Consider the following 21,687-nt stretch of genomic DNA (forward strand, 5'->3'; position numbering starts at 1 on the left):
CCTCACTTACTGTGTTTTTTTATGATTCCTGAGTGGGGAATGCTATCAAAGGCCTTGGCCAGATCAAGGTAGGCTATATGAACCACCTTGGCTTCATCCACAGCTCTGGTGACTGACTCAAAGAAGTCAACCAAGTTGAGCAGGCTTACCCTTCATGAAACCAAACTGTGTGGGATTCAGAGTTTGGAGATTCCATATATCCTTGTTTATTAGGTCCATGATGATGCGTTCCATAGCTTTGCATATCAGGCTCGTCAAGCTAATGGGGCGATAGTTCCCATGTTCTCCTGTCACTCATCCTTTGTGGAGAGGGATAACTGTAGTAGTGGGCCATTCAGTAGGGATAAAGCCTGAGGTGAAGATGTGATTGAACAGGGCACACAGGTGAGGTACCAGTTCACTCTGTAGTTCATGTAGAACAAAGCCAGGTATATTGTCAGGTCCCATAGAAGCTGTATTCTTGGCCTTGGAAAGTGCTGTTCTAACCTCTGCAGCAGTAATACTGGGTGCCTGACAATCAACTGGTATTGTGATTGGTCCTTGGGGGGAGAGAGGGGTAAAGTTGGCACGGAATCTGTTGGCCAGTATATTGGCAATATCTGTTGGCTCAGTGTAGGAGGTACCATTGTGCAGTAGCTCAGAATAAATCTGGGTGTTGCCGTGGAGATTCTTTACATAACTATAGAAGGCCTTGTGGTTGTCTTTACTATCTGCTGCAATTCTGTTTTCATAGCTAGATTTAGAGGAATTGATGAGGGATCTCAACTTTTTGTTGAGGCTGGTAAGGGAGTCTTTCCAGTCTTGGGACTTCACCTTATTCTGCATCAGTTTCCTCCTTCTGTTTTAGAGTTTGTTTATGGCAGGAGACCACCAGATTGGCTTCCTTTTTTTGGAGTAGAGCATCTTGGTTCTATTGGGTATGGTAAGATCCATGCATTTGTGTACGTGTTTGTACAGTGCATCGGTGTATAATTCAGCAGTCATGCAACTATTCTCCATTTGCATGGGTGCTGTGAAGTTAGCCACCTCTGATTTCAGGACACCAAAGTTAGCTTTGGAGACGTTTTTCATGGTGGTTACCTTTGTGGGGGAGGTGGTAGGGATGTGGATTTCCAAGCTGATTAGTTTGTGGTCAGATCTAACCAGGGAGGTGCTGACTATTGTTGTTGAGCAACGGTCACCCATGTTAGCAATGACCAGGTCAAGGATGTTGCTACCTCTACTGGGGGTAAGAACAAGCTGATCCAGGGCATTGGAATTAATGAACTCCAGGAAACGTTGGGCAAGTGTATTGGTACATGAGTAGTTTGCCCAGTTAATGGAGGGGTACTTGAAGCTGCCTAGTATGAGAATGTTAAGCTGGATCCTAATATTCTCCAGGGTGCTTAGGAACGTGGAGTGTGAGTCTTGCAACATGATTGGGGACCTATAGTAGGCTACAACCCGAATCACTGTCTTACCCAGTGCTAGCTACAACTGAAGTATCTCTGATGCGTTATGTTGGCCTACCAGTCTGGAGGTGTGCATCCTTTATGAATATGGAAACATCAACACCTTTGGAGCTTCAGTCCAAGTTCTGGGGCTGAAAGGTGTGGAAAGAGTTATAGCCTGGTAGTGTAGGGGTGCTTTCTGCTGCCTTGAACCAGGTCTCTGCTACAGCACAACTGTCAATATTCTCCATTTACTTTGAGTGAGTGAGTGCATTTTGAGATTTAGACTTCTAGTGTTGAGCAGTATGACCCTCAGGTTGCATTTATTTATAGCTGTTACAGTGGTAATTTGGTCTTTGGAACACCACCTAAAAAAGGCACTGTAGGGGTGGCAAGAGCCTTAGCTAGTATCCAAAAACCCAAGGGTGACAGATGCAGGCCATCTCTGGCAAAGCATCAAGGTATGTCAACCATGTCATCCGAAGCAGACAGATACCGGATCCCTTTAGAATGACACCAGAAACTTAGCCAATTGTTGAAGTCAATCATTTTCTGCTTGTACTGTGGTATCATTCTGGGTGATGGTAGGATGCTGCTCAGGGCTAGGCTAATGCCTGCCTGGGCCACATAATCTGAGTGCTCCTCCATGTCTCTTTTCATGTAGTCCAGGGAGGTATGTCTCAGATCATTCACACCCACATGGACAGTGACAGTGTCGTACTTCTACTTCTTGTGGAGTGACCTGAGTGCATGTGTTATGTGTCGGATTCTGGCACCTGATAGACAGCTGACTGTTAGCTTCTCCTTATTCAGCCTAGTGAGGGGGACATCAGTGTAACTCACTATCAAGTCACCTATGATTAGTGTATTGGGCAAGCTGTTTTGCCTTAGGGGCTTAGGTTGAGGGGCACACTGTGTAGGTGATCTTTATGTCTTGTGATTTGTGCTGTGTTGTGGTGGTCAAGTGTGTTTCTGATTTGGAGGTCTCTGCTGTTTGGGTAGATTTCTATTGAGAACCCCCACAATGGTGGGTGTGTGGTTTATGTTTTTATGTGAGAGCTGTGATAGTGGGTGTTCTGGAGGGCTTTGTGTTCCATGTGGTGTGGTGTAGGTGTTGACCTTCTCCTCTTGACCAGCTATTCCGATCTTGGCGGGAGAGTGCATGTCTTCCAGTTTGGATATATATAAGTGCATCTCTCACAAGTCTGAGTGTTGGGAGGTAAGAGGAGAGGGTTATCTGTGTACATGAGGCAGTTGCTACACTGCTTCAGAATGCCCAAGTTCACCATGTTAATCGGAGAAAGAACAAGGAACTGACATTTAGACATGCCAGGAGGAATGGTCATTATTAATAAGTACTGGAGCTGTTTCCTTATAGGACGTTTAGTGCTGTTAGCACTTATGTGTGCTACTATAATTGCTACAAGAAACTAGATGAAGTGCTAAGCTAATAAGCTATTTAAACACAAGAGAGAAGAGAACTAGCAAGATCTAAGGGAAAAATTGAGGAGCAGACTTTCTAGCACCAGTAATAGTTTACGCCAGCTTAGTGGCACTGCATGGCAAGCAAACCCATGCAAACACAGGCTTTTAAAGCAGCAAGCTGAAATGGAGCTGGAAACTACTCCTCTTGTGGTAGATAGGCTACCTAGTGCTTACCACTCCCACTGATAAACTGAGAGGTTCCCTCTAACACAGAAAGGTCTGGGGAACTCAGAGACTACACTAGAGTCCTGAATACAGCAAATCTGTATCTGGACTACTCTAGTAACAGGAAAGGTGGGAAAACAAGCTAGAACTTTTTATTTATTTTTTAGATAACAGTAGCAAATTAGCAAACTGATTTAAACAAATTAACCAATTAACCAATAAAAAAACTCAAAACTGAGCCCTGTTCCAGCAGTCTTCAATCAGACAAGCTCTAGCTGCATACTCCTGCCACTAGGGTGCAGGAGAACCTTCTCCAACAAAAGATGGCCTGGATTAGTGCTCAAGCTATAGAAACAAAGCTAGATTTAGCAGGTCTGAATCTAGTCTATGTTACGGCAAACAAGGTGCACCAATTTCAGAAAGAAACAGTTCAAATAAGCAGGCACAATAAGCCTTTAACCAGAAATTCCCAGCTCAGAAGGGCAGAATCTACCCTCTCCTCCCACAGGAGTGCAGACCACAAATTTTCTTAATGTAAAATAACTTGCCTGAAGCCCAAGCACTTAAACCAGAACAAAGACTCTTTTAGAATAACAGACACTAAGCCTTCATTCAGCAACTCCCAACTTAGAAGGATGTAAGCTAAATGTTTTCCCACAAGAGTGCAGACCACAAACCTTCTTAATGTAAAATAACTGGCCTGAAGCTCAAGCACTTAAATCAGAACTAAGACACTTTAAGAATAACAGACACTAAGCCTTCAATCAGCAACTCCCAACTTAGAAGGATGTAAGCTACCTGTCCTGCCACAAGAGTGCAGACCACAAACCTTCTTAATGTAAAACAACTGGCCTAAAGCCCAAGTGCTTAAACCAAAGGCTTAGAATAACAGTTACATTTTAATCAGGCTACTAACAAACAAAATACATGCAAAGTAGTACTTTTAGGAATAGGCAGCAAAAGCAAAATAAAGTAATAAAGTAGGAAGAAACACAAATTCAGTAAATGTAGATGAATAAAGTGCAATTGTTTTACTATAACAGCAGCAAATGAGCAAACTGATTTAAACAAATTCAATACAATAGTAGAATTCCAACAGATAGAATAACCAGTAAAACAGTCAAGATGAACCAAATCCACTATAGAACATTGGTTTATTGTTAGTAATCTTGTTAACACACCAACAAAGTACTTAGCGCTTTCACCCATACAGTGGGCATCTTCAGAGTACAATCACATTCACAAAAATTTCAATTTAAATAGAAGCAGCAATTAATGGTAATTCAATTAGTTAATCAACTGTGATTAATGTAGAAACATCTATTGTTAATTAGATCTGACGTCTATATATATATATATATATATATCTCAGGATACATATAGTCCCTAAAAAATATGTATATATTTGTATATGAATACACAAAAAAACAATCCATATCAATAATTCTAAAGAGGAATAATTAACTGTGTATAATACATGTAATAGATGCTTGTAATAAATACTTGTAATAAATATGATAGTTAAAAATAATCTAAATTACAACTTTAACACATTACTAAAAATATAAAATTTAATATATTCATTTATTAATTTTATTATTATAAAACACACAAAACAAAACTGTTTAAATAGACCTTAAATACTTATAAAAATTGAATAAAAACTGTAACTATATGAATTGTGATTTATATTTTAGTATACTGGCTATGGAAATATAGTCATTGATACCAGGGTACATGTTTGCGTTAAATCTTAGCTGCCACAAACACTCCTTAACTTCTAATAATGTTTTTTCATCACCACCTTTGTTATTGTTGTAGGGTATTCTATCAATCACAAAAAATAAAAACCTTTTAAAATTATCACATGTTGTGCTATGTATATAAAGTGCACTAGTGTCATTTTTCTTTTTGATATCTCTTACATGTTCTCCTATTCGGTCTTTAAGCATCCTAATAGTTTTCCCTACATAGTATGCTGGGCATGTAGAACAGGTGGCAAGATATACTACCATTTTTGTTTTGCAGTTGCAGTGTCCTGGGCATCTAATAGTTTTTCCAAAGTCTGGAACTACTACGTATAGACCATCATTAATATATCTACAGACAGGGCATACACCACATTTGCCCATCTTGGACTTAAGGTATGTATTCATAACCTGTGTTGATTCAAAATGTTCTTTTAAATTCATACCTCGACTGAAGGTAATTTTCGATAATAAGCCCAAAATATCTACACATTCATCATTGTTCGTAAATACACTAGACCAACTTTCTCTAAGAGCGTTTACTATTTTCATGGATGTATCATTGTAGGGGATGACTAAAGCATCATTACCAGTAAATGGTCTATTCTCACTCATAACATTTGTAGTACCAAACTTGATAATCAGTTGATAAATATGTTTTCTTTTGGTCCGTACCTCAGTACTTATTTTATCAATCAATTCCTTTGGGTATCCTCTATCAGAAAACATACTAGACAATATTTTCATTTCATCACAGAAAACCTTGCCGTCACTAATAATGCTGGATAGCCTTACTATCTGTCCTTTGATTAAATTCTTCCTAGAGAAAGTTGGTCTAGTGTATTTACGAACAATGATGAATGTGTAGATATTTTGGGCTTATTGTCAAAATTACCTTCAGTCGAGGTATGAATTTAAAAGAACATTTTGAATCAACACAGGTTATGAATACATACCTTAAGTCCAAGATGGGCAAATGTGATGTATGCCCTGTCTGTAGATATATTAATGATGGTCTATACGTAGTAGTCCCAAACTTTGGAAAAACTATTAGATGCCCAGGACACTGCAACTGCAAAACAAAAATGGTAGTATATCTTGCCACCTGTTCTACATGCCCAGCATACTATGTAGGGAAAACTATTAGGATGCTTAAAGACCGAATAGGAGAACATGTAAGAGATATCAAAAAGAAAAAAGACACTAGTGCACTTTATATACATAGCACAAGATGTGATCATTTTAAAAGGTTTTTATTTTTTGTGATTGATAGAATACCCTACAACAATAACAAAGGTGGTGACGAAAAAACATTATTAGAAGTTAAGGAGTGTTTGTGGCAGCTAAGATTTTAACGCAAACATGTACCCTGGTATCAATGACTATATTTCCATAGCCAGTATACTCAAATATAAATCACAATTCATATAGTTACAGTTTTTATTCAATTTTTATAAGTATTTAAGGTCTATTTAAACAGTTTTGTTTTGTGTGTTTTATAATAATAAAATTAATAAATGAATATATTAAATTTTATATTTTTAGTAATGTGTTAAAGTTGTAATTTAGATTATTTTTAACTATCATATTCATTACAAGTATTTATTACAAGCATCTATTACATGTATTATACACAGATAGTTAATTATTCCTCTTTAGAATTATTGATATGGATTGTTTTTTTGTGTATTCATATACAAATATATACATATTTTTTAGGGACTATATGTATCCTGAGATATATATATATATATATATATATATATATATATATATATATATATATAGACATCAGAACTAATTAACAATAGATGTTTCTGCATTAATCACAGTTGATTAACTAATTGAATTACCATTAATTGCTGCTTCTATTTAAATTTAAATTTTTGTGAATGTGATTGTACTCTGAAGATGCCCACTGTATGGGTGAAAGCGCTAAGTACTTTGTTGGTGTGTTAACAAGATTACTAGCAATAAACCAGTGTTCTATAGTGGATTTAGTTCATCTTGACTGTTTTACTGATTTAAACAAATTAACCAATTAGCCAATAAAAAAACTAAAAACCGAGCCTCGTTCCAGCAGTCTTCACTCAGACAAGTTCTAACTGCACACTCCTGCCACTAGGGTCCAGGGAAACCTTCTCCAAAAAAAGATGGCCTGGATTAGTGCTCATATTATACAAACAAAGCTAGATTTAGCAGGTGTAAATCTAGTCTATGCTACAGAAAGCAAGGTGCACCAATTTCAGAAACAGTTCAAATAAGCAGACACAATAAGCCTTTAACCAGAAATTTCCAGCTCAGAAAGACAGAATCTACCCTCTACTCCCAAAAGAGTGCAGACCACAAACCTTCTTAAAGTAAAACAACTGGTCTGAAGCCCAAGTGCTTAAACCAAAAGGCTTAGAATAACAGTTACAATTTAATCAAACTACTAACAAGCAGTAATAAATGCAGCAGAATAAATGAAATTAAGTAATTTTAAGAACAAGCAACAAAAGCAAACTAAAGTAATAAAGTAGGAAGAAACACAAATACAATAAAAGCAGATGAATAAAGTGCAATTTTTTATCAGTACTTACAACATGTTTTGAGTGGGCAGTGCAACAAGTGAATATGCCTGGTATCGATAATAAAATGTAAAATCCAGTCAATTCTCTGCCAAACCTCGAATCCAGGACTTTTTAGGACACAGGACACAAGACTGAAAAGCAGGACTGGCCTTGAAAATCTAGGATGGTTGGCAATCCTAATTACAGTATCACAAAGGATAGGTAAGGAGTATTATAAGAGGATGACAGGGGGAGACCTGGAGAAAGTACAGTTACAGTATCATGGAGGACAGGTAAGGAGCCATTGATGAGGGCAAATCTGTGCACACAGCATACATCAACTTGGCAAAAGCTTTTGACACAATCCCACACTCAGGCATTATCAATAAATTTACCAAACCGAAAGAAAACCCCTTTGTTGTAAGATGGTTTGCCAACTGGCTCAAAACCAGACACACACTATGAAAGTGAGTGACTCCACATCAACCAGCAGACCTGTTACTAGTGGGGGTGCTACAGGGTTCAGTGTTGGGCCCCCTACTGTTTAGTATATATTTCTCAGAAGTTCAGGTCAAAACTAAGGGGCTGTGGCTGGCCAAGTATGCAGACGGCTGCAAGCTGGGTGCAGTTATTGAATCTCTAAATGAACTCAGTATACTCTAGGAGGGTCTTACGCAGACCAATGACTGGTGTCTTAGTCACTGTCTCAGTCTGGATGCAAATAAATGCATCATCATTCCCTTTGGCACAAACAATGTCCCTTCACACTATCAAATCAACAACAATATCCTAAGTATCCACAAAGTGGTAAGGGAATTGGGTTCACAAGTTGACCACAACCTTAACTTCAACCACAATGTGTCAACTGTAGTAAGGAAAGCTTTCTATGTAGCACACTTGATTAGTAAAGGCATCACCTTCAGAACAAAAGAGGTTATAACCCCTCTATACTCAGCACTAATCTGGCCCATAATTGAGTGCAATGCCCTGCTCGGCATGTACCATACAAAGCACCTGCTGGAATTGGAGAGACCTCGGATGTTTCGAACAAAGAAGATCAAGGGACTCTGGCATGTGCTATACACAGACCCTGCCACTTTAGTCTGTATCATATAGAATTCTTAGGGGAGACTTATGCCTGGTGTACAGAGTAATATCTGACCTAAACCTACTGAAATTGCTGCATATCCATAAATCAAATTGGACTAGGGCCACCAATTCCAGGGACTTAAATATAGCCTGCATTGCAGGAAAAAATATGGTGAGCAGAACATTAGGTAATCATGTGGTGTTTCACTGCCTCACACAACATCACAGAAAAATATGGTGATCAGTACATTAGGTAATCATGGTGTTTCACTGCCTCACACAACATCACAGGGAAAATATGGTGATCAGTACATTAGGTAATCATGGTGTTTCACTGCCTCACACAACATTGCAGGGAAAATATGGTAAGAGGTACATTAAGTAATAATGTGATATTTCACTGTGTCACACAACATTGCAGGAAAAATATGGTGAGCAGTGCATTAGGTAATCGTGGTGTTTTACGGCCTCACACAACATCACAGGGAAAATATGGTGAGCAGTGCATTAGGTAATTATTGTGTTTCACGGCCTCACACAACATCACAGGGAAAATATTGTGAGCAGTGCATTTTGTAATCATGTGCTGTTTCACTGCCTCACACAACATTGCAGGGAAAAATATTGTGAGCAGTGCATTAGGTAATCATGTGGTGTTTCACTGCCTCACATAAGATCACAAGAAAATATGGTGAGCAGTGCATTACGGTAATCATGTGGTGTTTCACTGCCTCACATAAGATCACAAGAAAATATGGTGAGCAGTGCATTAGGTAATCATGTAGTGTTTCACTGCCTTGCACAACATTGCAGGGAAAAAATATTGTGAACAGTGCATTAGGTAATCATGTGGTGTTTCACTGCCTTACAGAACATCACAGGAGAAAATATAGTGACCAGTCCATTTGGTAATCATGTGGTATTTCACTACCTCACATAACGTCACAGGAAAAATATGGTAAGAGGTACAGTAAGTAATTATTTGGTATTTACTGAATCACACAACATTGCAGAACAAATATGGTGAGCAGTGCATTAAGATAATCATGTGGTGTTTCACTGCCTCATATAAGATCACAAGAAAATATGGTAAGCATTGCATTACGGTAATCATGTGGTGTTTCACTGCCTCACATATGATCACAAGTAAATATGGTGAGCAGTGCATTAGGTAGTCATGTGGTGTTTCACTGCCTCACACAACATTGCAGTGAAAAAAATATTGTGAGCAGTGCGTTAGGTAATCATGTGGTGTTTCATTGCCTTACAGAACATCACAGCAGAAAATATAGTGAACAGTCCATTAGGTAATCATGTGGTATTTCACTGCCTCACATAACATCACAAGAAAAATATGATAAGAGGTACATTAAGTAATCATGTGGTATTTCATTGTATCACACAACATTGAATTAAAAATATGGTGAGCAGTGCATTAAGATAATCATGTGGTGTTTCACTCTCACACAACATCCCAGGAAAAATACAATGAGCAGTACATTAGGTAATCATGTGGTGTTTCACTGCCTTCATGTGGTGTTTCACTGCCTCACACAACATTGCAGGAAAAATATGGTGAGCAGTACATTAGGTAATCGTGTGGTGTTTCACTGCCTCACATAACATCGCAAGAAAAAATATTGTGAGCAGTGCATTACAGTAATCATGCGGTATTTCACTGCCTCACATAACATCGCAAGAACAAATATTGTGAGCGGTGCATTACGATAATCATGTGGTGTTTCACTGCCTCACATAACATCGCAAGAAAAAATATTGTGAGCTGTGCATTACGATAATCATGTGGTGTTTCACTGCCTCAAATAACATTGCAAGAAAAAATATTGTGAGCAGTGCATTACGGTAATCATGTGGTGTTTCACTGCCTCACATAACATTGCAAGAAAAAATATTGTGAGCAGTGCATTAGGTAATCATGTGGTGTTTCACTGCCTCACAACAACAGGGAAAATATGGCGATCAGTACATTAGGTTATCATGTGGTGTTTCACTGCCTCACCTAACATCTCAAGAAAATATGTTGAGCAGTGCATTACGGTAATCATGGTGTTTCACTGCCTTGCACTACATCACAGGAAAAAAATGGTGAGCAGTACATTATAAATGGCTCTGAAGAAGGAAATTTCTTCCTTTGACAGGTTGGCCACCCAGCAGTGTGAACCTTGGCTCTAGATGATTGTCACTGGTGAAGTGAAACCCTGACCCCACGTGCAAAAGTAGGAAAAAGGGTTTGAGGATGGATGGACTTTTCACTTGTTCCTCAAGTTTTTATGAAGTTGGAATAGGCATATCCAGATCAGGAATGAAGAAGCTAGCCCTTACATCAGGAAATTCAAGGGAACTTGTCCTGTGTAAAACATTTGTTAAGGTGATCTGTGTAATGCCTTCTTTATGTGTTGCTACATGACAGCATGATTTTTTGTAGCCTTATAGGTTTTTCAGGGATTATGTATGTCAGCATGTGATTAATAACAGTGAATGCATTATTTTTGTGGGTTAGCTACACCATGACCCTAACCTTCATCCTAAATAACATAAGCTGTATTACTTAACCCAAACCTTAGTAGTTAGGGTTGCAGCTGAATCAACCTAAAACTACAACTATTAACAACCCCCTTATTATAGTGCTTATGTTTACAGTTGGTTTACAGCATATCCCTATCCTTAATGTCCAGGAGTAGGATTATGGGAACTTCCTGTTTTACAGCATATCTCTATCGTTAATGGCCAGGAGTAGGATTATGGGAACATCCTGCTTTACAGCATATCCCTACCATTAATGGCCAGGAGTAGGATTATGGGAACTTCCTGTTTTGCTCCGAATGGTAACTGCAACTTAAAGCTCCAGACCTGAATCATATTATTACTTTATTCTTAATGTTTAAACTGCAAAGAAATTAAATAAATTCTAAGTTTTAATGTTATCTAAGAAGAGTTACAATTTGGCAGTTAAAATTGCACCTAGATGTCTAGTGAAAAACAGGAATCAAACAATAAACATTGTATGACAATAACAATAATTATTACAATAATAATTGTATAATAGTTACAGCACTGGAAAAATCCCTCCCATTCCTACAAGAGATACAATGTACAGATAACAATAACCAAACACTTTAAGCAATTCAGAAATGAACATGCAGCTTGATAAGATACAATGTAACATATAACAATAACCAAACATTGTAAGCAATTCAGAAATGAACATGCAGCTTGATAAGACACAATGTAACAGATAACAATAACCAAACACTGTAAACAATTCAGAAATGAACATGCAGCTTGATAAGATACAATGTAACAGATAATAATAACCAAACACTGTAAGCAATTCAGAAATGAACATGCAGCTTGATAAGACACAATGTAACAGATAACAATAACCAAACACTGTAAACAATTCAGAAATGAACATGCAGCTTGATAAGACACAATGTAACAGATAACAATAACCAAACACTGTAAGCAATTCAGAAATGAACATACAGCTTGATAAGATACAATGTAACAGATAACAATAACCAAACACTGTAAACAATTCAGAAATGAACATGCAGCTTGATAAGATACAATGTAACATATAACAATAACCAAACATTGTAAGCAATTCAGAAATGAACATGCAGCTTGATAAGACACAATGTAACAGATAACAATAACCAAACACTGTAAGCAATTCAGAAATGAACATGCAGCTTGATAAGATACAATGTAACATATAACAATAACCAAACATTGTAAGCAATTCAGAAATGAACATGCAGCTTGATAAGATACAATGTAACAGATAACAATAACCAAACACTGTAAACAATTTAGAAATGAACATACAGCTTGATAAGATACAATGTAACATATAACAATAACCAAACATTGTAAGCAATTCAGAAATGAACATGCAGCTTGATAAGATACAATGTAACAGATAATAATAACCAAACACTATAAGAAATTCAGAAATGAACATGCAGCTTGATAAGATACAATGTAACATATAACAATAACCAAACATTGTAAGCAATTCAGAAATGAACATGCAGCTTGATAAGACACAATGTAACAGATAACAATAACCAAACACTGTAAACAATTCAGAAATGAACATACAGCTTGATAAGACACAATGTAACAGATAAAAATAACCAAACACTGTAAGCAATTCAGAAATGAACATACAGCTTGATAAGATACAATGTAACAGATAACAATAACCAAACACTGTAAACAATTCAGAAATTAACATGCAGCTTGATAAGATACAATGTAACAGATAATAATAACCAAACACTGTAAGCAATTCAGAAATGAGCATGCAGCTTGATAAGATACAATGTAACAGATAACAATGACCAAACTCTGAACATGCCACTTGATAAGACACAATGTAACAGATAACAATAACCAAACATTGTAAGCAGTTCAGAAATGAACATGCAGCCTGATCAGCTTCACAGCTAATTCAGAGCAAACCACTCATTGGCTGCTACTAGGCTAATGACCACTAGGGACCTTACAAGCCTAGCTGCTCACCCCAAGGCATTTGAGTCCCAAGTGCCATATGGGGGCATTTTAGTAGGCAGTGACTTGTGGGGCATGTTAGTTAAGATAATATTTTTTTAATAACAGCCCATGTCCATTAGGGACATGAGACCAGACTGGGGGTAAATTTATGATTTCCCATCCAGTTGTCAACGTTTTGTCTGAATAGGGTCAGGGATAAACTCTGTTTTACATAAATGGGGAGCCTATTCTATAGTATTGGGACCCGGCACATTCTGTTTGTGTGACAAGCAAAGCTCAGATATGTGGATCTAGTGTTTCTGTTACTGTATGTTTTGCATATGTGAACAGATCCATCAGGGTGGGTCTGGGGAAACCATGTAAGCCAGACAAAGATCACCTCTCAATAACTTGCAGGAGAATGAATACAGTGACAGAGAGCCTTTAGGTAATCAGTGCTGGACAAAGTACTCACGTCCTGAATTCTCCTGTGACAAACTTTTGTGGGTGTTCCAAATGTTGGATGTGCTTGGTTAGATACATGCCAAAAGGAGCATTGCATTCAACGATAGGTCTGATAAGGGCCTATTAGAGTGGTACTATAACTTCTATGGACCTGGATGCAATACCCTTATCTATAAGTCTGGTGACATAGAATGATTTTCTTACTATCTTAGCTATATGTTGGTCAAAGGCCAGATTGCTGTCTATATATGTTCCTAGATCCCTTACTACTGAGTCACCTCTTAAAGGTATTTTATCAATGGAGTGATTAAGTTGTATTGACAGTTTCCCAAAGGACATTATAATGCATTTTTTGGCATCAAATTTTAGACCATAGCTTTGGCAACAGTCATTTGTCTCTGTTAAACCCACTTGCAAGATGTTTGTGTCTTTGGGGAATCTATATTCTGATTTGCCAGTAGAAAATGAAACATTGAAAAGCTTCACACAGATGTGAATTCCAGGAACTTCTGAGAAAACAAATCCAGATGCATATTTTATAGAAGAAGTATTTGCATTGAATACTAGGTAATCAGGAAAGTGGGCAGAAGAAAATGACATATAGAAAAACCTGGCCTGATACAGTTTTTGAATAAATAGATCTCATGGGTACTACATCTCAAAAAAGACTATCACATCCTATGGAAAGGACAAGCAAATCTTTAGAACCATGGCATGGCTATTCCTCACAGAAACCAAGAAACCACATCATTAGTTTCATGTCATTTTTAGAGAAATAACTAATACTTTATATAGCCTGATTTGAAGGTCCATTAAATTTTAAAGGATTACTTATTCATTGGGGAAATTACTTTTGTACAGCAACGATAAACAAAAAGAAATTATATTGGCTCCTTATTCTAATCATTTTAACAGAAACTAGTACAGACCACTGTGTAGAATTCAACTTGTTTCATATCTTGCTCTCCTGTGATACAAAAACTTTTAGCTTATAGCAGAAATCCTTTTATTAATGCAGAAAACTAAAATTATTCCACGTAATAAAAGAACAGACTTTTCAACCACCAGAAAAAAAAAAAACAAGGAACTGTCTAAAAACTTCCCAAGCACCACTCTCCAGTTGAAACCAAACTCTACAAGTTGTCTTTAGCAGGGCAACTTAATTTCCTTGTTCTAGAATGAAATCTTCTTGCATTGTGTGTCTAAACTGTTTTACAATGTGTTTGCAACTGACAACTTAAATCATCACAACATTTTCTTTTCTGTTATGCTCCATTGTTTATTCACAGAGAGAACTGGGAATACAGGACTGCAATCAATTTCTCTCAACATTTAAACAGATTGAACTCTACAGTTCCCTACAAAACGGTGTCTACAGGACAGCAATCAGTTTCTCTCAACATATAAACATAGTAGGTTGCACACACAAAAAGCATTTGTTAAGCTTTCACTTACAGTGCTTTGTAATTAAGCAGGTCACCATTTTGGTCAGCCGTAGGGCTCTTTTTTCTATGTGAGTGTTTGCCTCCTTCCCCTGTAACTGAAGTAAATTGACTCTTACATTAAGAGCTGTAATACTTACCTTATAGCTTTAGGACACCTTAGGAAACCTTGTAAACTGCAATAGCCTGACATTTGAACAAGTAACCCTTGTAAAAATTTCCAAAATTGCATACTGTTGGTCTGTCTTTCCTGCTAAACATAAGTGAAATTACAGTGCTGAGTGCAAGTAACATTAAAATTAAAGTACTGAGTGCAAATAACACAATGCTGAGTGCAGATTTTAGGCCCTTACATTCAACTTATCTCTGGTGTGGTGTCTTGAGTCAATCAGGGTACTCCCTGTAACCACTCTCACTGCCTTCTCTTTTCCCCCACCCCCCTCTTTCCTCAAACAGGTTAAACTGCTACAATTCAGTACAGGCATCATTTTCAAATCTAGGTGGTTAGGACTTCCCTCTCTCTTCCCCCCTTGGCTGATCTGGTGTGACTTAGTGTAAGTTTCTTCATTGTATGGATCTTTTACTGTTTTTTTTTTGTAACTGAATGACCTGCTGCTAAATTCTGATTCTGCACAGACTGCTCTATTTGTTTTCAGAAGATCTGTAAGTAGCTAGTGACTTTACTGAATTTCTGTGGTAATATTTATGTTTAAACTGAACCTGTACCTAGAGAACTGCAATAACCTGACATTTGAACAAGTAACCCTTGTAAAAATTCCCAAAATTGCATACTGTTGGTCTGTCTTTCCTGCTAAACATAAGTGAAATTACAGTGCTGAGTGCAAATAACATTGAAATTAAAGTACTGAGTGCAAATAGCACAGTGCTGTGTGCAGATTTTAGGCCCTTGCATTCAACTTATCTCTGGTGTGGTGTCTTGAGTCAATCAGGGTACTCCCTGTAACCACTCCCACTGCCTTCTCTTTTCCCCCACCCCCTGTCTTTCCTCAAACACGTTAAACTGCTACAATTCAGTACAGGCATCATTTTCAAATCTATGTGCTTAGGATTTCCCTCTCTCTTCCCCCCTTGGCTGACCTGGTATGACTTAGTGTAAGTTTCTTCATTGTATGGATCTTTTACTGTTTTTTGTGTAACTGAATGACCTGCTGCTAAATTTTGGTTCTGCACAGACTGCTCTATTTCTTTTCAGATGATCTGTAAGTAGCTAGTGACTTTACTGAATTTCTATGGTAATATTTATGTTTAAACTGAACCTGTACCTAGAGAAAGTGTATAATCAGAGCTCCTCCTTGCTGCATGTGTTTTCTAATGTTTAAATTGCACACACACATTGAAGAAGTGCTTTTATGACTTGAATAACTTGGGCTAGGTATACCTGAAGTGATTTTACTGGCAATTTTCCAGTTGTACAATTGTGAATAATTGATTTAGTTTTTCTGGTATATCTTTAAAATCTGGCAAGTGTTTATTTACTGCATTGCTCTCTTGCTTAGGTTTCTTAGCTATAACTCTTAGTTCATTCTGAAGTATGCTACTTTACCCCCCCCCCACACCAAACCTTTCTGAATGCATTATTATATAATAACTGGCTGTTGTTGCCTTCATGTTTACCCTAGAATCTCTGCTTTTCTCTTTTCCTAGTTGAACTCTACAGTTCCCTACAAAACGGTGTCTACAGGACTGCAATCAGTTTCTCTCAACATTTAAACAGAGTAGGTTGCACACACAAAAAGCATTTTTTAAGCTTTCACTTACAGTGCTTTGTAATTAAGCAGGTCACCATATTGGTCAGCTATAGGGCTCTTTTTTCTACTTGAGTGTTTTCCTCCTTCCCCTGTAACTGAAGTAAATTGACTCTTACATTAAGAGCTGTAATACTTATCTTATAGCTTTAGGACACCTTAAGAAACCTTGTAAACTGCAGTAGCCTGACATTTGAACAAGTAAACCTTGTAAAATACTCAAAATTGCATACTGTTGGTCTGTCTTTCCTGCTAAACATAAGTGAAATTACAGTGCTGAGTGCAAGTAACATTAAAATTAAAGTACTGAGTGCAAATAGCACAGTGCTGAGTGCAGATGTGCAGATTTTAGGCCCTTGCATTCAACTTATCTCTGGTGTGGTGTCTTGAGTCAATCAGGGTATTCCCTGTAACCACTCCCACTGCCTTCTCTTTTCCCCCACCCCCCCCCCTCTTTCATCAAACAGGTTAAACTGCTACAATTCAGTACAGGCATCATTTTCAAATCTAGGTGCTTAGGATTTCCCTCTCTATTCCCCCCTTGGCTGACCTGGTGTGACTTAGTGTAAGTTTCTTCATTGTATGGATCTTTTACTGTTTTGTGTGTAACTGAATGACCTGCTCCTAAATTCTGATTCTGCACAGACAGCTCTATTTTTTTTCAGATGCTGTATAAGTAGCTAGTGACTTTACTGAATTTCTGTGGTAATATTTGTGTTTAAACTGAACCTGTACCTAGAGAAGGTGTATAATCAGAGCTCCTCCTTGCTGCATGTGTTTTTTAATGTTTGAATTGCACACACACATTGAAGAAGTGCTTTTATGACTTGAATAACTTGGGCTAGGTATACCTGAAGTGCTTTTACTGGCAATTTTCCAGTTGTACAATTTGAATAATTGATTTAGTTTTTCTGGTATATCTTTAAAATTTGGCAAGTGTTTATTTACTGCATTGCTCTCTTGCTTAGGTTTCTTAGCTATAAATCTTAGTTCATTCTGAAGTATGTTACTTTACCACCTCACCAAATCTTTCTGAATGCATTATTATATAATAACTGCCTGTTGTTGCCTTCATGTTTACCCTAGAATCTCTGCTTTTCTCTTTTCCTAGTTGAACTCTACAGTTCCCTACAAAACGGTGTCTACAGGACTGCAATCAGTTTCTCTCAACATTTAAACAGAGTAGGTTGCACACACAAAAAGCATTTGTTAAGCTTTCACTTACAGTGCTTTGTAATTAAGCAGGTCATCATTTTGGTCACCCCTAGGGCTCTTTTTTCTACTTGAGTATTTGCCTCCTTCCCCTGTAACTGAAGTAAATTGACTCTTACATTAAGAGCTGTAATACTTACCTTACAGCTTTAGGACACCTTAGGAAACCTTGTAAACTGCAATAACCTGACATTTGAACAAGTAACCCTTGTAAAAATTCCAAATATTGCATGCTGTTGGTCTGTCTTTCCTGCTAAACATTAGTGAAATTACAGTGCTGAGTGCAAGTAACATTAAAATGAAAGTACTGAGTGCAAATAACACAGGGCTGAGTGCCGATTTTAGGCCCTTGCATTCAACTTATCTCTGGTGTGGTGTCTTGAGTCAATCAGGGTATTCCCTGTAACCACTCCCACTGCCTTCTCTTTTCCCCCACCCCCCTCTTTCCTCAAACAGGTTAAACTGCTACAATTCAGTACAGGCATCATTTTCAAATCTAGGTGCTTAGGATTTCCCTCTCTCTTCCCCCCTTGGCTGACCTGGTGTGACTTAGTGTAAGTTTCTTCATTGTATGGATCTTTTACTGTTTTTTGTGTAACTGAATGACCTGCTGCTAAATTTTGGTTCTGCACAGACTGCTCTATTTGTTTTCAGATGATCTGTAAGTAGCTAGTGACTTTACTGAATTTCTGTGGTAATATTTGTGTTTAAACTGAAGCTGTACTTAGAGAAAGTGTATAATCAGAGCTCCTCCTTGCTGCATGTCTTTTCTAATGTTTAAATTGCATACACATATTGAAGAAGTGCTTTTATAACTTGAATAACTTGGGCTAGGTATAACTGAAGTGATTTTACTGGCAATTTTCCAGTTGTACAATTGTGAATAATTGATTTAGTTTTTCTGGTATATCTTTAAAATCTGGCAAGTGTTTATTTACTGCATTGCTCTCTTGCTTAGGTTTCTTAGCTATAACTCTTAGTTCATTCTGACGTATGCTACTTTACCCCCCCCACCAAACCTTTCTGAATGCATTATTATATAATAACTGGCTGTTGTTGCCTTCATGTTTACCCTAGAATCTCTGCTTTTCTCTTTTCCTAGTTGAACTCCACAGTTCCCTACAAAGCGTGGCTACAGGACAGCAATTAGTTTCTCTCAACATTTAAACACAGTAGGTTGCACACACAAAAGCATTTTTTAAGCTTTCACTTACAGTGCTTTGTAATTAAGCAGGTCATCATTTTGGTCACCCCTAGGGCTCTTTTTTCTACATGAGTATTTGCCTCCTTCCCCTGTAACTGAAGTAAATTGACTCTTACATTAAGAGCTGTAATACTTACCTTACAGCTTTAGGACACCTTAGGAAACCTTGTAAACTGCAATAGCCTGACATTTGAACAAGTAACCCTTGTAAAAATTCCCAAAATTGCATACTGTTGGTCTGTCTTTCCTGCTAAACATTAGTGAAATTACAGTGCTGAGTGCAAGTAACATTAAAATTAAAGTACTGAGTGCAAATAACACAGTGCTGAGTGCAGATTTTTGGCCCTTGCATTCAACTTATCTCTGGTATGGTGTCTTGAGTCAATCAGGGTATTCCCTGTAACCACTCCCACTGCCTTCTCTTTTCCCCCACCCTCCCTCTTTCATCAAACAGGTTAAACTGCTACAATTCAGTACAGGCATCATTTTCAAATCTAGGTACTTAGGATTTCCCTCTCTATTCCCCCCTTGGCTGACCTGGTGTGACTTAGTGTAAGTTTCTTCATTGCATGGATCTTTTACTGTTTTTTGTGTAACTGAATGACCTGCTCCTAAATTCTGATTCTGCACAGACAGCTCTATTTTTTTTCAGATGCTGTATAAGTAGCTAGTGACTTTACTGAATTTCTGTGGTAATATTTGTGTTTAAACTGAACCTGTACCTAGAGAAGGTGTATAATCAGAGCTCCTCCTTGCTGCATGTGTTTTTTAATGTTTAAATTGCACACACACACATTGAAGAAGTGCTTTTATAACTTGAATAACTTGGGCTAGGTATACCTGAAGTGCTTTTACTGGCAATTTTCGAGTTGTACAATTGTGAATAACTGATTTAGTTTTTCTGGTATATCTTTAAAATCTGGCAAGTGTTTATTTACTGCATTGCTCTCTTGCTTAGGCTTCTTAGCTATAAATCTTAGTTCATTCTGAAGTATGTTACTTTACCCCCCCACCAAACCTTTCTGAATGCATTATTACATAATAACTGCCTGTTGTTGCCTTCATGTTTACCCTAGAATCTCTGCTTTTCTCTTTTTCTAGTTGAACTCTACAGTTACCTACAAAACGGTGTCTACAGGACTGCAATCAGTTTCTCTCAACATTTAAACAGAGTAGGTTGCACACACAAAAAGCATTTGTTAAGCTTTCACTTACAGTGCTTTGTAATTAAGCAGGTCACCATTTTGGTCAGCCGTAGGGCTCTTTTTCTACTTGAGTGTTTGCCTCCTTCCCCTGTAACTGAAGTAAATTGACTCTTACATTAAGAGCTGTAATACTTACCTTACAGCTTTAGGACACCTTAGGAAACCTTGTAAACTGCAGTAGCCTGACATTTGAACAAGTAACCCTTGTAAAAATTCCAAATATTGCATGCTGTTGGTCTGTCTTTCCTGCTAAACATTAGTGAAATTACAGTGCTGAGTGCAAGTAACATTAAAATGAAAGTACTGAGTGCAAATAACACAGGGCTGTGTGTAGATTTTAGGCCCTTGCATTCAACTTATCTCTGGTGTGGTGTCTTGAGTCAATCAGGGTACTCCCTGTAACCACTCCCACTGCCTTCTCTTTTCCCCCACCCCCTGTCTTTCCTCAAACAGGTTAAACTGCTACAATTCAGTACAGGCATCATTTTCAAATCTATGTGCTTAGGATTTCCCTCTCTCTTCCCCCCTTGGCTGACCTGTATGACTTAGTGTAAGTTTCTTCATTGTATGGATCTTTTACTGTTTTTTGTGTAACTGAATGACCTGCTGCTAAATTTTGGTTCTGCACAGACTGCTCTATTTGTTTTCAGATGATCTGTAAGTAGCTAGTGACTTTACTGAATTTCTGTGGTAATATTTGTGTTTAAACTGAAGCTGTACCTAGAGAAAGTGTATAATCAGAGCTCATCCTTGCTGCATGTGTTTTCTAATGTTTAAATTGCATGCACATATTGAAGAAGTGCTTTTATAACTTGAATAACTTGGGCTAGGTATAACTGAAGTGATTTTACTGGCAATTTTCCAGTTGTACAATTGTGAATAATTGATTTAGTTTTTCTGGTATATCTTTAAAATCTGGCAAGTGTTTATTTACTGCATTGCTCTCTTGCTTAGGTTTCTTAGCTATAACTCTTAGTTCATTCTGACGTATGCTACTTTACCCCCCCCACCAAACCTTTCTGAATGCATTATTATATAATAACTGGCTGTTGTTGCCTTCATGTTTACCCTAGAATCTCTGCTTTTCTCTTTTCCTAGTTGAACTCTACAGTTCCCTACAAAACGGTGGCTACAGGACAGCAATTAGTTTCTCTCAACATTTAAACACAGTAGGTTGCACACACAAAAAGCATTTTTTAAGCTTTCACTTACAGTGCTTTGTAATTAAGCAGGTCATCATTTTGGTCACCCCTAGGGCTCTTTTTTCTACTTGAGTATTTGCCTCCTTCCCCTGTAACTGAAGTAAATTGACTCTTACATTAAGAGCTGTAATACTTACCTTACAGCTTTAGGACACCTTAGGAAACCTTGTAAACTGCAATAGCCTGACATTTGAACAAGTA

This window comes from Protopterus annectens, chromosome 2.part1 (assembly GCF_019279795.1).
Source record: "Protopterus annectens isolate FY-2018-M chromosome 2.part1, PAN1.0, whole genome shotgun sequence".
Lineage (NCBI taxonomy): Eukaryota > Metazoa > Chordata > Ceratodontiformes > Protopteridae > Protopterus > Protopterus annectens.